We start from the raw sequence: 13,242 nt of genomic DNA, 5'->3' as shown, positions 1-13,242 counted from the left end.
AAGGGGGCTGGCCAACGGGGCAAAGTCCAACAGGGGGGTGTCGTCTTCCCGGAGGTACAAGTCCATAGGTCGGCCATGGCCACGCAAAAGTTCCACCGAAAGTTCCACCACAAGGGGAGAGCCCACCGCCGGGAAGAAGGTCCACAGCCCAGGAGGAACGGGGGCAAGACTGCACAAGGGCGGGCAGCCAGCCCGCTTGAAGTTCGCCGGACTGGAGAGGTTGGCAGCCGGGAACGTACGAGGCGTGGCTGCCAGTTGCGTGCGGCAGCCCACTGCCGGAAGTCGCTGGGACGGGGGCCACACAGGAACAGCAGGCCGGAACAGCAGGCAGCCAGGAACGGAGGCCGGAGCGACCACGCTCGGGACTGGGCCGAAGCTTCGGTGGGCGGACTAGCCGCCGAGGGCGGCTGCCGAAGCTGCCAGGTGGGTTAGGCAGGGTGGTGGTGTCTGCAGGCCAAAAGGCAGGAACCAGGCCACAGCAGGAGGTACCAGGGAACAGCAGGCCAGCTGGTCAGGAACAGGCTGGGCGGCCCAGTAGAGCCAGGCGCAGGGAGACGACAGGGCGATGCAGGAGTGGACAGAAGTGCCCGCGGCATAGCCGGCTTGCCAAAAAGGGTGCCTGCCTGACAGTGCTGCCCAACCAAGGGGGCGCTTGCCAGGTTATGGCTTGGACAACACGTCAGAGGGTATTTTCGACCAAGAGGGCCTTCTACCACTTCCGGACGTGTGCCGCCGCACCTTAGCGCTTATTCTCCATTCACTGTCATGGTATGGAATAAAGTCCAGCTACCTGTCAGTGGGAGAAAGGTTGCTTAAGTGCGTTTCCGCAGATTGTACCGATGGCGTGGCGTGGAGCCAGCCTTCTCACGGTTTTCCTGCGGTTCGGTGACCGCCTCCCCCCCTCCCAAGTCGTTGCTGCGGGCAACGAAAGGTTTGAGGTCGGAGACGTTAACTGGACCGCCGACTTGCCTCCCTTGGGAGTCAGCCAGCTTGTACACCAGAGGCGACACTTTGGTCTGCACTCGGTATGGGCCCAACCACTTGGCCGACAGGGAGGCAGAGATGCCTTTGGCGGCGTCACTCAAGACGTGATTGCGCCTGAGGACGAGATCGCCGACATCGTAGTGCACTTCCCGATGCGACCGGTCGTACTGAGCCTTCTGTCCAGCTCGCGCTTTTGCCAGGTTGGAACGCGCCAGGTCGAGGGCTGCGTCCATCCGTGAGCGCAGTTCCGCCGCGTAGCCAGACGGGCCGGCTTTTGTGGCGGACGCCCCGCTGCCGCCCCGCAGAACGCGGTCCATGGGGTTAGGCAGCTCTCTCCCAAAGTTGAGGAAAGCGGGCGTGTACCCGGTTGAACGGTTCACCGTGGACCGCAAGGAGAAGCCTATCTCGTTAAGATAGGCATCCCAATCCCTGTGTTGCTGCGCAAAGGCTGTCAGCAAGGGCTTGAGGTTTCGGTTTATCCGCTCAGTCGGGTTGGCCTGTGGGTGATACGTGGTTGTTTTGCGGTGCTTAATGCCAAAGGCAGCACACGCATCCACAAACACCTTGGCCGTGAAGTAGGACGCATTGTCCGTGATCAACTCCGCCGGAAAGCCAAAGCGGGTAAAGACCTCGGTCAACTTGTCCCAGATTGCGCGTGCCGTTAGCTTCCGAAGGGGAAACAGCTCGACCCACTTCGTGAAGTGATCAGTGACAGCCAGGAGAAAGACATGGCCTCTCCGGCTTCTTGGGAAAGGTCCCATAATGTCACAGGCCGCGACTTGCCAGGGTTGTTGGCTGTCGATCGGCTGCATGAGCCCGGGAGGCTTGCCCCCACGAGGCTTCACGCATTGGCACACGCGGCATGAGCGGGCGTAGTGAAGGGCATCACGCTTCATGCCAGGCCAGGTAGCAGAGCGGCACAACTTTTGAAAAGTCTTAAGGCCACTCGCATGTCCGGCCAACCGCGAGTCGTGGAAATAGCCGAGGGTGGCTTTCCTTAGACTGCGGGGTATCACCACCTTGAAAGACTCCTGGGGAGCTTCTTCAGATGGGACATAGCGCAGGAGAACGCCATCAGCATCAAGCAGATACGAATCCAACGTGCCCGCAGCAATACCAGTCTGCGCCCGGCTAGCTCAGTCGGTAGAGCATGAGACTCTTAATCTCAGGGTCGTGGGTTCGGGCCCCACGTTGGGCGCCAGTTATGTGGAGATAGGTTTGCGAGACGCTTACCCTACGAGGCGACCGGCAAGGGACGCGACGTTCTCCACTGCCGCAGCGAACAAAGACGCTACGGCCGGGTTCGTCGATTCTCCGGCACGGCGCAGAAAAGGCACTCGAGGCAGGAGGTCAACAAACAACACGGGTTTATTAACCCAAGATGCAGCACAGTACGACAGTCACGGGCTTGCAGGCCGTAAAGGGAACTCCGCAAGACCGATCGAGTACGCTTGCCAGCGGTGCTACGACTATCACACAAAGGGCAGCAGTCGAGCACACGAACGAGAAGCCGCCTGCTAGAGCAGCGCGTCAACCTCTCATGCTAGCCTGGGAGCATCTCACGCGGGCAAGCCTGCGCCCGACAGAAGCGAGCTCAAGGGGGAAGGGGGTTGTCACTGGCGACCAATGAGAACAGGCGTTGCGCAGTGACGTAAGCTAGCTTGGTGGCGTGAGCATGTGAGCATGTCGAGGCATGCCCGGACGCGTGCCCGCGCGCCGGGAGGCTGACGCATGGCTTGCACCAGACAAAGAGGCCTGACGCTGCCGCCGCGGTCGCCATACCGCCGATTAACGGCGGTTCCCGGCGCTCGAGCCGCGCGGGGCCAACACGCGCGCTAGCTGGGGAACGAGGCGCCAAAGGGAAGGGCGCGCTCGATTCCCACACCACTGATAATTTTAGGTCGCCACGGGCCTCTCAAATTCGCCAATTTGGCGAAAAGTAGCCACCATTGGCAACCCTGGCGGCAGATGCTCTCAGGCCTGCACGAGAGCTTGACGCGCTGCTCTGGGTGGCGTCTTCTCGTAGCGCCGCTGGCACGCGTACTCGACCGCGGTCTTGCGGAGTTACCCTCATGGCCCGCAATCCCGTGATTGTCGCACTGTGCTGCATCTTGGGTTAATAAACCCGTGTTTGTTGATAACCTGCCTCGAGTGCCTTTTCTGCGCCGTGTCGGAGAGTCGACGAACCCGGCTATAGCGTCTTTTTTTGCTGCGGCAGTGGAGAACGTCGCGTCCCTTCCCGGTCGCCTCGTAGGGTAAGCTTCGTGCAAAACCTATCTCCACACAAGGTATACCGACAAAAATCACAATTTTTGTGAAGCTGGGAAGCACCCATTACGCCTGTAGAGGAATTGATTTCCTGGCTACATTAAACTGATTAACTGTTTATTACTAAGTATACATGACTGAGTTGTACGAGGCCCCACGAGCGCGTCTCGTCCCTCGGAAGCGTCTGGTGTTCTCTCGTGACCCCGGGTGTAACTCGAGACGATGTTTATATTGACCGCGCCCTCCGGCGGCACACCAGGGTTGCTCGTGGTTGCGTCCATCATTGTTCGCAAGCGTGACACGTACTGTAGAGAATCGGGCAAGAGCTCATTTTTGTTTGCTTCTACAAACTGACCAGGGAGCCGAAAGGTTGTTCCGTAGAGTAACGAAGTCACTTTTGAGTGTTGTGCGCATGCCAAGGAGCACGTACGCGACCAATCTCGAACGTCTTTGTTCATTCGCGGCCACAGGTATCGCGTTGTCACAAGTGCTTGCGTTGCACGGATTCCCGGGTGCGACAATGAGAGTCAAAGACGCAGCGGCGAAATGGGCGTGGTGTGCCAGTGGACATGCGAGTAATTCTGAGCAGGTCTGCAATGGCACATCTTGAAATACCAGATTGGATGAAGAATTTCTTAGCTCTTTGTCTTCCCTTTGTGCTAATGCCATTTTGTCAAAATTGACACAAGTTGAAAGCAACGTGACACTGCTTATGTGGGAACGCGAGAGTGCGTCAGCTGCGGCGTTCGCAGAGCCAGCGACATGGCGAATATCAGAATTCCGATAAAAATGCCAGTTGTCGAATTTCTCTCGGTCGAGTGGTGAAGGCGTGAGTCTTCTGGTCAGTGAGAATATAGAATGACCCGCCTTCCAGGAAGTGTCGGAAATATTTCACTGCCAAATAAATAGCGAGTAACTCACGTCCGTATGTGCTGTACCGGGTTTGTGCAGGGGACAGTGTTTTTGAAAAGAATGCGAGAGGCTTCGTATAGCACCCACGCCGTTGCCAGAGGCGTCTACCATGAGGCGAGTTGGTGCGTCTGGCTGTTAGGAGAGCTGCCGTCGCGAGGTCACCTTTGATTATGTCCAAGGCGGCACGAGCGTCGTCCGTGCACTCCAGTGGTGCAGTGCCTGGTCCAGGGGTGGAGAGGAGATCATTTAATGGCTTCAGTGTGCGCGCACAAGCTGGTATGAAGCGTCGACGGAATTGCCCAAGTTTTCGCTTGTTTTCAGGCAATGGAAAATTTTCAATAGCTTGAACTTCGTCATTCAGGGGTTTTACACCGTCACATGTGAGGCGATGTCCCAAAAAGTCGATCTATGGCACTCCGACGAGGCACTTATCTGGGTTGATGATTCCATATTCGCCTAGACGCGAAAGTAGTTGCCGCAAATGGGTAGCATGTTCTTCGGGCGAAACGCTGGCAACCAGGATGTCGTCGACGTATGCATAGCACAAATCCAAGCCTCGGGTCACCTCGTCGATGAACCGCTGGAAAGTCTGCGACGCATTCCAAATGGCATTCTGGTGTATTCGAATAAGCCAAAGGGTGTTGTGACTGCTGTTTTTGGGATGTCGGCCTCTTCAACTGAGGTCAATTTTAGAAAAAACAGTGGCGCCGTGCCGTGTTCCAACAAAGTCATGCAAATGGGGAATCGCATAGCGGTCCGGTTGCGTCACTTTGTTGAGGGAACGGTAGTCGCCCCATGGACGCCAGTCACCTGGAGTAGATTTTGGGACTAAGTGGAGTGGTGCTGACCAAAAGCTAGAGGTTGGGCGCACAATACACAGTTCGAGCATATGCTAAAATTCCCGTCGAGCAATGCTCAGCTTCTCAGGTGGCAAGCGGCGAGGACGGGTGTGCACTGGTGCTCCTGTTGTCATAATGTGATGCGTCACGCTGTGCTTGACCGGGCATGTTGTGTTCACAGGAGACGTGATGAAAGGAAAGTCCGTCAACAAGTTTGTGAAGTAGGGGTTGGAATTTGGTACCTCTGGTCGAAGCAGCGTTGATGTCATCATTTCCATGCACGCCGTGATGCCGTGAATGCTTAAATGGGTTGTAGTATCTCGTAGACGGCAGTTCTTCATGTCCACAAGAAGACCGAAGTGGCGAAGAAAGTCAGCTCCGATGATCGCGTGCTTCACGTCGGCCACCAAGAATACCCAACGAAAGGTTCGGCGCAGCCCGAAGTCCATAGTTAGGGAGCGCTGGCAGAACGTTGCAATTCGCGTGGCGTTCACGGCTTGCAGGTTGTATGTTGATTGGCCTTGCCGATCTCAGTGCACTTTTTTTGCACGACATTAATGCACTGCGGTGAAAGTGACTGAAGTGCGTCCTGACGCGATAGATCAAGGCCAGAGTATTTTAGTGGTGTCGCCCTTTGTAGTTATGATTCCCTTTTCGCGGTGGCGTTGACGCTGTTCTTAAGGGGATCTGTGGCTGTTCGCACAATCGGGGGGATCGCTCAAAATTTGAGTCTCCCGCGCAGATCTTAGTGCACTTTTTTTTTTTTTTTTGCATGACACAAATGTACTGTGGTGAAAGTGACTAAAGTGTTCCGCACTCGATAGATAAGGTCCAGAAATTTTTAGAACCGCTGTCATTTGTTCTTATACGCAATCTTTTTGCTGCTTCAATTCACAAGTTTACCTGCTTTGGCATGTCAGACCAGCAAGCATGCCAAAGGTGGGCTTCGCCTTCGTATTTCGAACCTTTCACGCATAAGCAGGGGCGTAGCCAGAAATTTTTTTCGGGGGGGGGGGGGATTCAACCGTACTTTATGTATGTTCGTGCGTGCGTTTGCATGTGTGCGTGTATATATACGCAAGCAAAATTGAAAAAATACGGGGGGAGGAGGTTGAACCCCCCCCCCCCTTGGCTACGCCCCTGCGCATAAGCGTCTTCCATCTCGCGTACTGTGCCCGGAAATGACCTCCTTGGTCCGGACTTATTCACAAAGCTGCTCGCGAATCACAATACTGCGATTCGCGAGAGAAGCTGTCGCCAAGAGAGGAGGGAGCAGTGCTGATTCTGTGAATTAGACCACAGAATAAACCCTAACAATTTGTGAGAGAAACCCGTCGTCAAGAGAGGTGGGCTGTTTGGGCTACAGCGATGTCTGGTGCGCACGGTCCACAGCACAAGTCTCTTTGGTGTGGTCCACAAAATGTGGTCTAGTTCACAGAACAAAGCTTCAGTTTGCCCTGTGGTCTGGTCCACAGAACAGATTGGGAATCTATTCTGTGGTCTGGTGCGCAGAAACCGTCGTCAAGAGAGGTGGGCTACTTGGGCTACAGAACATTTCTGCACAGCCCACAGCGCGCAAGTTTATTGTGTGGTCCACAGAATAAAGCTGCACTCTATTCTGTGGTCTGGACCACAGAATAGTCACTGCGTTGGAGAAACAGTTGGCGGAGGAGGGAGTCGTCCATCTTCGACGCCTTCTCTCCCAGGAGCTGGCGCATGCCATGAAGCAACTGCGATGGTTTGCGGTCCCCCAGGTCTTGGGCTGTTAGGAACTGTGGCAGGCGCTTCTGCTCGGAGAGGGTGGTGCGGCGGATGAGCTCGCGTTTCAACGCGTCGTATGGCTACTCGGTCGGAGGGTTGAGGATGATATCGCGCACCTCGGCTGCTTCGGTTGGAGTTAGGACTGCAATAACGCGATGGAATTTTGTTTCCATCACACAATTCACAGTTTACTACACAATTCTTGTTGTAGTAAACTGGGCCTCGACTTGCGCGAACCAAAGGGCAGGGTCTGCACGCCAGAAACACGGAAGCTTGAGGGCGACTGCTGAAACGGCAGGATATTGCGGGGCTTCGTGAGGTCTCTCCGTCTGGTTAGCGTCGTTGGTCGCCATTGCGCTTACCGTTGATGTTTTGCAAGTAACTGGCCAGATGTACAGCACTTTTGAGGGTTGAAGCACTTGCTGTTCCAACTCCGGGTCACCAATTATGTAGAGGAATTGATTTCCTGGCTACATTAAACTGATTAACTGTTTATTACTAAGTATACATGACTGAGTTTTACGATGCTCCACGAGCGCGTCTCGTCCCTCGGAAGCGTCTGGTGTTCTCTCGTGACCCCGGGTGTAACTCGAGACGATGTTTATATTGACCGCGCCCTCCGCGGCGGCACACCAGGGTTGCTCTGGCAGTGAAACCGAAACCGAAACTGTTCCTACGCGCCCTTATTCATCAATCTGGGGAGAAGCGACGTACCAGCTACACATCTGTAAGGCATTATGTGCCCTTTGTTGATACGACGGCTGATGAAGAATTATGGCTGAGCCAGTGGGTTGGAAGCTTTCAACGAACTAGTTACGTAATTCGCATTGTGTGACGCCCGGTCGTTATTTCACTCTCCCATAACGCTATATAACATAACATGAGAAAGAGAGGAAAAGAACTTTATTGAGACCCTGAGGAAATAGATCATGGGGGGCCTTATGGGCTTCCTTGGCAACAAATACAAGTGCGCTTGCGAGTAACCCACTACGCTATAAATCATATTTTTTTGTGAAGTAGGGAAGCAGCCACTACGCCATTTTTCGTCATTCTGCGGATAACCGCCCGCTAAACACCTTTAAGACATTATGTACAATTTGTTGATGCTGTGCCTGATGACGATGAACAATTATGGCAGAGCCCTTTGTAATGGGTTGGAAGCATTCAACCCACTCGTTACGCAATTCGCATTATGTGACGCCTGGTTACAGCATTCGCGCTGTGTGACGCCTGGTTATTTTTTTTTTTTTACTCTTCTACCACGCTACGTTACATATATGTCAATGTAGTTCCTTCGCGACATGAAGCCTGTATAGGGTCTTTTTGCAAAGGAGTTTCAAGCACCGGCATGGCTCTGTGGTAGAATACTGGCCTCCCATGCAGAGGGCTCAGGTTCGAACCCCGTTCCATCCTGAATGTCATCCTGGATATTTTCTTTTCTTATTTCGAGCGATAGCGGTCACGGACAACTACGGCGCCAAAAACGGCCGTTGTTGTGATCTCATAACAGCTTTCGCAGTAAAATATTCTCACTGCGGAACAAGCGGCTTTTACCGAGGAGCACACAGGCAAAACTGTGCAGGCGCCAAAAGGATTAGCGCGCGAAAGCACCGCCTGTATGAGGCCGCTCAATGGCCGGCCGTCTCACTGCGCGGTTGTGAAAGCTACAGCCACAACAGTTAGTTCAGTATAATACGCAATAGGGCTGTTTTGCACCTAATTGCTTTGTTCCATGCACATACCGGCGTAGCCCTCAGCCGCGAATATGTGTAGCGCATTACCAGAGCTCGTTTGAAAAATCGAGCCTTCACGGCAGCTTATTCGTACTCTGTAGAGAACTACGGAGGCGATATTTTATAGCTAAGCGCTGTGGGTGGGAACAAAGGCTCCGAGCTAATAATAATATCTAGGGTTTGACGTCCCAAAACCACCATATGAATATGAGAGACGCCGTAGTGGAGGGCTCCAGAAATTTCGACCCCCTGGGGTTCTTTAACGTGCACCTAAATCGAAGTACACGGGACTCAAACATTTTCGCCTCCATCGAAAATGCAGCCGCCGCGGCCGGGATTCGATCCCGCGACCTTCGGGTCAGCAGTCGAGTGCCATAACCACTAGCCCACAGCGGCGCGGCAAACCCCGAGCTGGGAATAAACAAAGGAGATACTGCAGAACAAATTAGGCAGATCCCACGCACTGTGGGAATCGATGTAATGCTAAGCAGCCGGCAAAGCTGGACATCGCCTTGTACGTTCGTCTTTGAGGCAAGTGAAGTCATTGATGCCATGGCATCTAGTTCACTATATATCGCATGTTTGCCATGCATGCATGCATGTATACAATCCAGTATATACCACGCTAATGAAACGTATATTCTGGAACATGCAATGCATGGCCTGTCATTTATGCTCATCACGCACTCGTGTCATGCCATACCAATTTTGGTATATACCCAGTTAGCAAAACGCCCGGAAGCGCACCATGACAGTGTCATGTAAATCATACCGTACCTGACATGCATATCATGATTCGCATGTTAGGACCTGTCATTTATGTTCGCCATACAGTCTCGTCGCGCAATACCAATTGCAACCCGCGAGCGCCCCATCAGCGTGACATGCAAATCATACGTACCGCACGAGATATGCATGTCATGATTTTCATGAGCGTCACTTGAAACACCGCAGGCGACCAAGCGCGTACGACACGGCATACAGCACAGGGGCGGCGGCTGTGAAGAGTCGAGTCAAAAGACGGCGTCCACACGCAACGCCACCGAAAAGAGCGCGCTGTGCTAGTGACCGCCCATCAGTCGCCGCCTTCCTATCTCTCGCGACCGCGCGGTGGGCTCTGCACAAGCCGTCGGGTACGGGCCACCCTGTTGCAGAAGGCAGTCTTGGACGCCGTCACTTAATGTAAGCACCCCTGTGGCCTTCTCGCGGTTGGCTCATGTTGCCATGACGTCATAGGTCTTGAAGGCGTTTACTAGGGCCGTTCGTAATGTGCAAAAACCAAGTACAGTACTCACGGATTCAAACGAGGCATGAAACGACTGGTATGCGCAATTGCTCGAGATAACCACGTCATATCGCGACGAATCTGGTCTCACAAGATGGCAGTCGAAATTACGCCGATATGACCCGACGGTGGCAAGGAAAGCGCTACTTAGCCCTAAATTGTCCTGCTTCAATCGTCCGAGAGTACTGTCCTCCCAGGGTGTAAAGAAATTTTGTTGCGCTAATGATACGGGAATATCCGCGACGTTATGTTTCCGTTTCCTTTTTAATAAAAATACGATGGCGAGACGAACGACAGTTTTTCAAAGTATAACTTATCAGTCCAAGCTCGTTTCGCTTTAGAGGGGCAAAACAGGAGCGTGTCCATCCATTGAGACGGAGAAAAAAGAGGCCGGCAATGACATTCCGCCTCGCCAAGGACGTCCAAGGCCGTCGTCCCAGGAAGTGGGCCACCTTGTGCAAGAGAGGAGGAATCGCTGGGAAAGTTGAAAATGTTCGCCCGCGCAACGAGGTCGTACGTCCCGTAGCCAGCACAGTCTATCGCGAACAATAAACTAGTGCGGCTATTCTCACCTATCGGCACAGGACCATTGCCTCAGAAATCCCACTGGTATTAATGCAAAACAGCATGCCAAAACTGTCCAACACTACTGTGCATTTAGTTAATCAACGCACCATGAAAATCCAGCCGCAAATACGCGAAAAGGTGAAACCGACGAGCAATGAGTCGCACGTCCTTTCGCCAGGCGGCTCTGCAAAGGGCCCGCTCCTACGCTGCAAGGATTACAGACATAGCTACCGACGTTCGCGCGTTCCAGAATGCGATGCCAATTTGCGCAAACGCGAATAGCGTACGAAAACAAGCAAAGGGAACGCCTTGGGAACGAGACGTGGCGGCGGCGGCAGTAGGCGGCCCCGTTTGGGGGCTTTGAAAACATCTGCGAGTGGCAGACAAGCCGTTTTCTTTCTCCCGCCTACCTGGCGATCTTCTCGAGAACCTGTCTGTCCCTTCTGTGCGCCCAAGCAAGCTTGAAGCGGAAGTGACGACGTCGTGTGGCATCCGCAGACCAAGTTGTCATGTCAACTGCAGGACGTCTTGCGAGAGCCATTTGATGTCTGGACATTTCTCATCAGCCCACCTCGGTCGAGCATCTCTTGGTAGCCATTAACTACACGACGGACGTGATCCGGATCTCTCCGCAGCCAGCATTCACACGACAGCGGAGAATTCACGCTACAAGCGAGGATTTCGGCATTGCTCCCCGAGGATCCCAACTGTGATTTGGGCCTATCCGTCGTTTCACGACGCTCCGCGCGGACCCAAGCAGGGACGCGGGAACGGCTGACGTATGGTGACGTAGTACGCAATCCGCGGGCTCGAATCGCGATTTCGACCGTCGTGTGAATACAGCTTTATCGGCCAATCTCATGAAGTAACCAAGCCAGGTCCATTTTCTTTGCGGTGTTTACCAACCAGGGTACCTACCGAGTTGAGATTTCTAAATTCCCTGAGTGAAACAGAATTCTTCTTTTTGTCAAGATGGGTAGACACCAGGCCTGTAGCCAGGGGGGGGGGGGGGTTACCAAAAAAAAATAATGAAAATAGGTGTTTTTCTCAAATGGTCAAGGTTTTCAGCAAGTGCCCCCCCCCCCCCCTCCCCGAAAAAAATTCCTGGCTACGGGCCTGGTAGACACCGTGTCGCTCGATGATGTCACTCTCTAGTACGCACGTTTAAAAATAAAAATGACTTAATCCCATTTGAATAGTACAGAGAACAGTTAAACCTAGCGAAGCTGGTAAAAGCGGCACTTTACTCCATTATATCGAAACTTCGTTAAACTGAAATTCATCATTTCATGCAAGGCATAGTTACCGAAGGATTAATATTAAACTGAAAATGCCACAAGAATGCTCGGCAACCTAAAAAAGCTTTTTTTTTTCTTGCGTGAAAAAAAAAAATCAGTTTCGTTGAGCCTGAGCAATCACAATTACATGCCTTGCCTGAGTGTCACGTGTAAAGACGAAACAAATGCAAGTTTAATGCACTGTGGAATTGCGCTTATTCTGCTGCTGCAGCTTGTCACATCCTCGCATGTTGCCCAGAGCAGCGCGACGCCTTTGCTATCATGTTGCCCAGCCGAACCATTCGCTCACCACGAACGCGCAACATCGAAAACCGTTGTACGTCGGGCGGGCGAGGAGGACATCGAGGCACTGTCATACGCGCTCGCAGCTCCATAGCGTGTAGTCGCGTATGGATTGATTTGTGTTCTTTTACAATTTAAAATGTTAAACTAAGCATAGATAAGAGCGTGAAATGAAATGCTTCCAATAAAATATTCTTAATTAATATGGCAAACATATAAACCCGAGAAAAAAAGTTCTTTTGCCCGTGTCGGAGTTGCGAGTCTGCAGCCGGTGCCGCAGACCGACAACGACATACACGTGGAGAACTTGTGGCGGTTGATCGGCGTCGTCTTTTCCCGTGTACCGTTCATTTTCATGAACTGCTCGGGTTCATTAGCGTCTTATAGTCTGTCCGGTTTTCCGCTATCGCAAAGGCGTAGCATGTGCTATAGCTGCCGCCACGTCAAGTGGCGCCAGCTATGGACGAAAAAAAGCAAACACGTAAACTATGTCCTCCGAGATTCCGGGAGCGCCCATCCTCTCGCTAAGCCTACAGCATTGATTATGTGAGTAAAGGCCTCACCGCGCTGCCACCGCACGTCCGTTTCCGCTCCGTTTTTCGTGTTCCGTTCCGCCTCTCGCGGAGTGCGGAGGCGGCGGCCGTTTTTCGTACCGGCAAAACTCTCCGGTCCCGCTCGCTTTCTCGGTCGCTGATTGGCAGAAAAAAAACGGTGACCTATGACGTCCTCACGCCTGCTCGTCGAGAAACATGGCGCCCGGGTGAAGCGACGAAGCGAGAATCGAGGCCTAGCAGCCGCGTCAAAAAAGTTCATTTGAGTGTTATTGTGATTAGTGCTAGAGTTAATCATCATCTACGGATATATTCATCGAAAGGTAGCAAGCCGGCGCTACCTTCCTGCCTTCCTCGGTGCCTGCGATCGCCGACGGAAACCGACGGACGTGTGCTTGTGTTTACGCGAGGATCGGAGGCCACCGATTTCGTGTCTTTCGTGCCGTCGTGCCGTCGTTCGCTTTGCTTTGGGAACTAGAATATCATCATATGGAGGCGTAATCTGTGTGTCACATGCTCATCGTACAAGAACGTCAAAAGTGTTCGATCGCCGCAAACAGCGTATGCGATTTTTATGTGCTCCGTGTTCGGTGTTCATTCCCGCGAAATGCGTACGTGTATTGCCAGTCCTGTGCGAAGTACGGAGTGATGATACACTCAATAGCGATAAGTTTTATTGCCGTCATTGCACATGTTCTGCTACGAGTGCGCTGCTTTGCCGCTTGCGGTGCGCTGTGGTGAGCGCGTCGCGTCGCGTCCGAA

At 53.1% G+C, this 13,242-nt stretch overlaps 1 protein-coding gene and 1 non-coding gene across 11 annotated transcripts in view; one reads left to right on the top strand and one right to left on the bottom strand.

The window, feature by feature from the left end:
- Positions 1-13,242, bottom strand: part of LOC119397049 (ensconsin) — a 177,079-nt gene that overhangs the window by 112,667 nt on the left and 51,170 nt on the right. The gene's annotated exons all lie outside the window — the stretch shown is intronic.
- On the top strand, positions 2,110-2,182 carry Trnak-cuu (transfer RNA lysine (anticodon CUU)). The gene has a single exon. It is a non-coding gene; the product is annotated as a tRNA-Lys (tRNA).

The sequence above is a fragment of the Rhipicephalus sanguineus genome, chromosome 6, assembly GCF_013339695.2.
Source record: "Rhipicephalus sanguineus isolate Rsan-2018 chromosome 6, BIME_Rsan_1.4, whole genome shotgun sequence".
NCBI classification, from domain to species: Eukaryota; Metazoa; Arthropoda; class Arachnida; order Ixodida; family Ixodidae; genus Rhipicephalus; species Rhipicephalus sanguineus.
The sequence above is the reverse complement of the archived record's forward strand: the minus strand, read 5'-3'. Positions and strand labels throughout refer to the sequence as shown.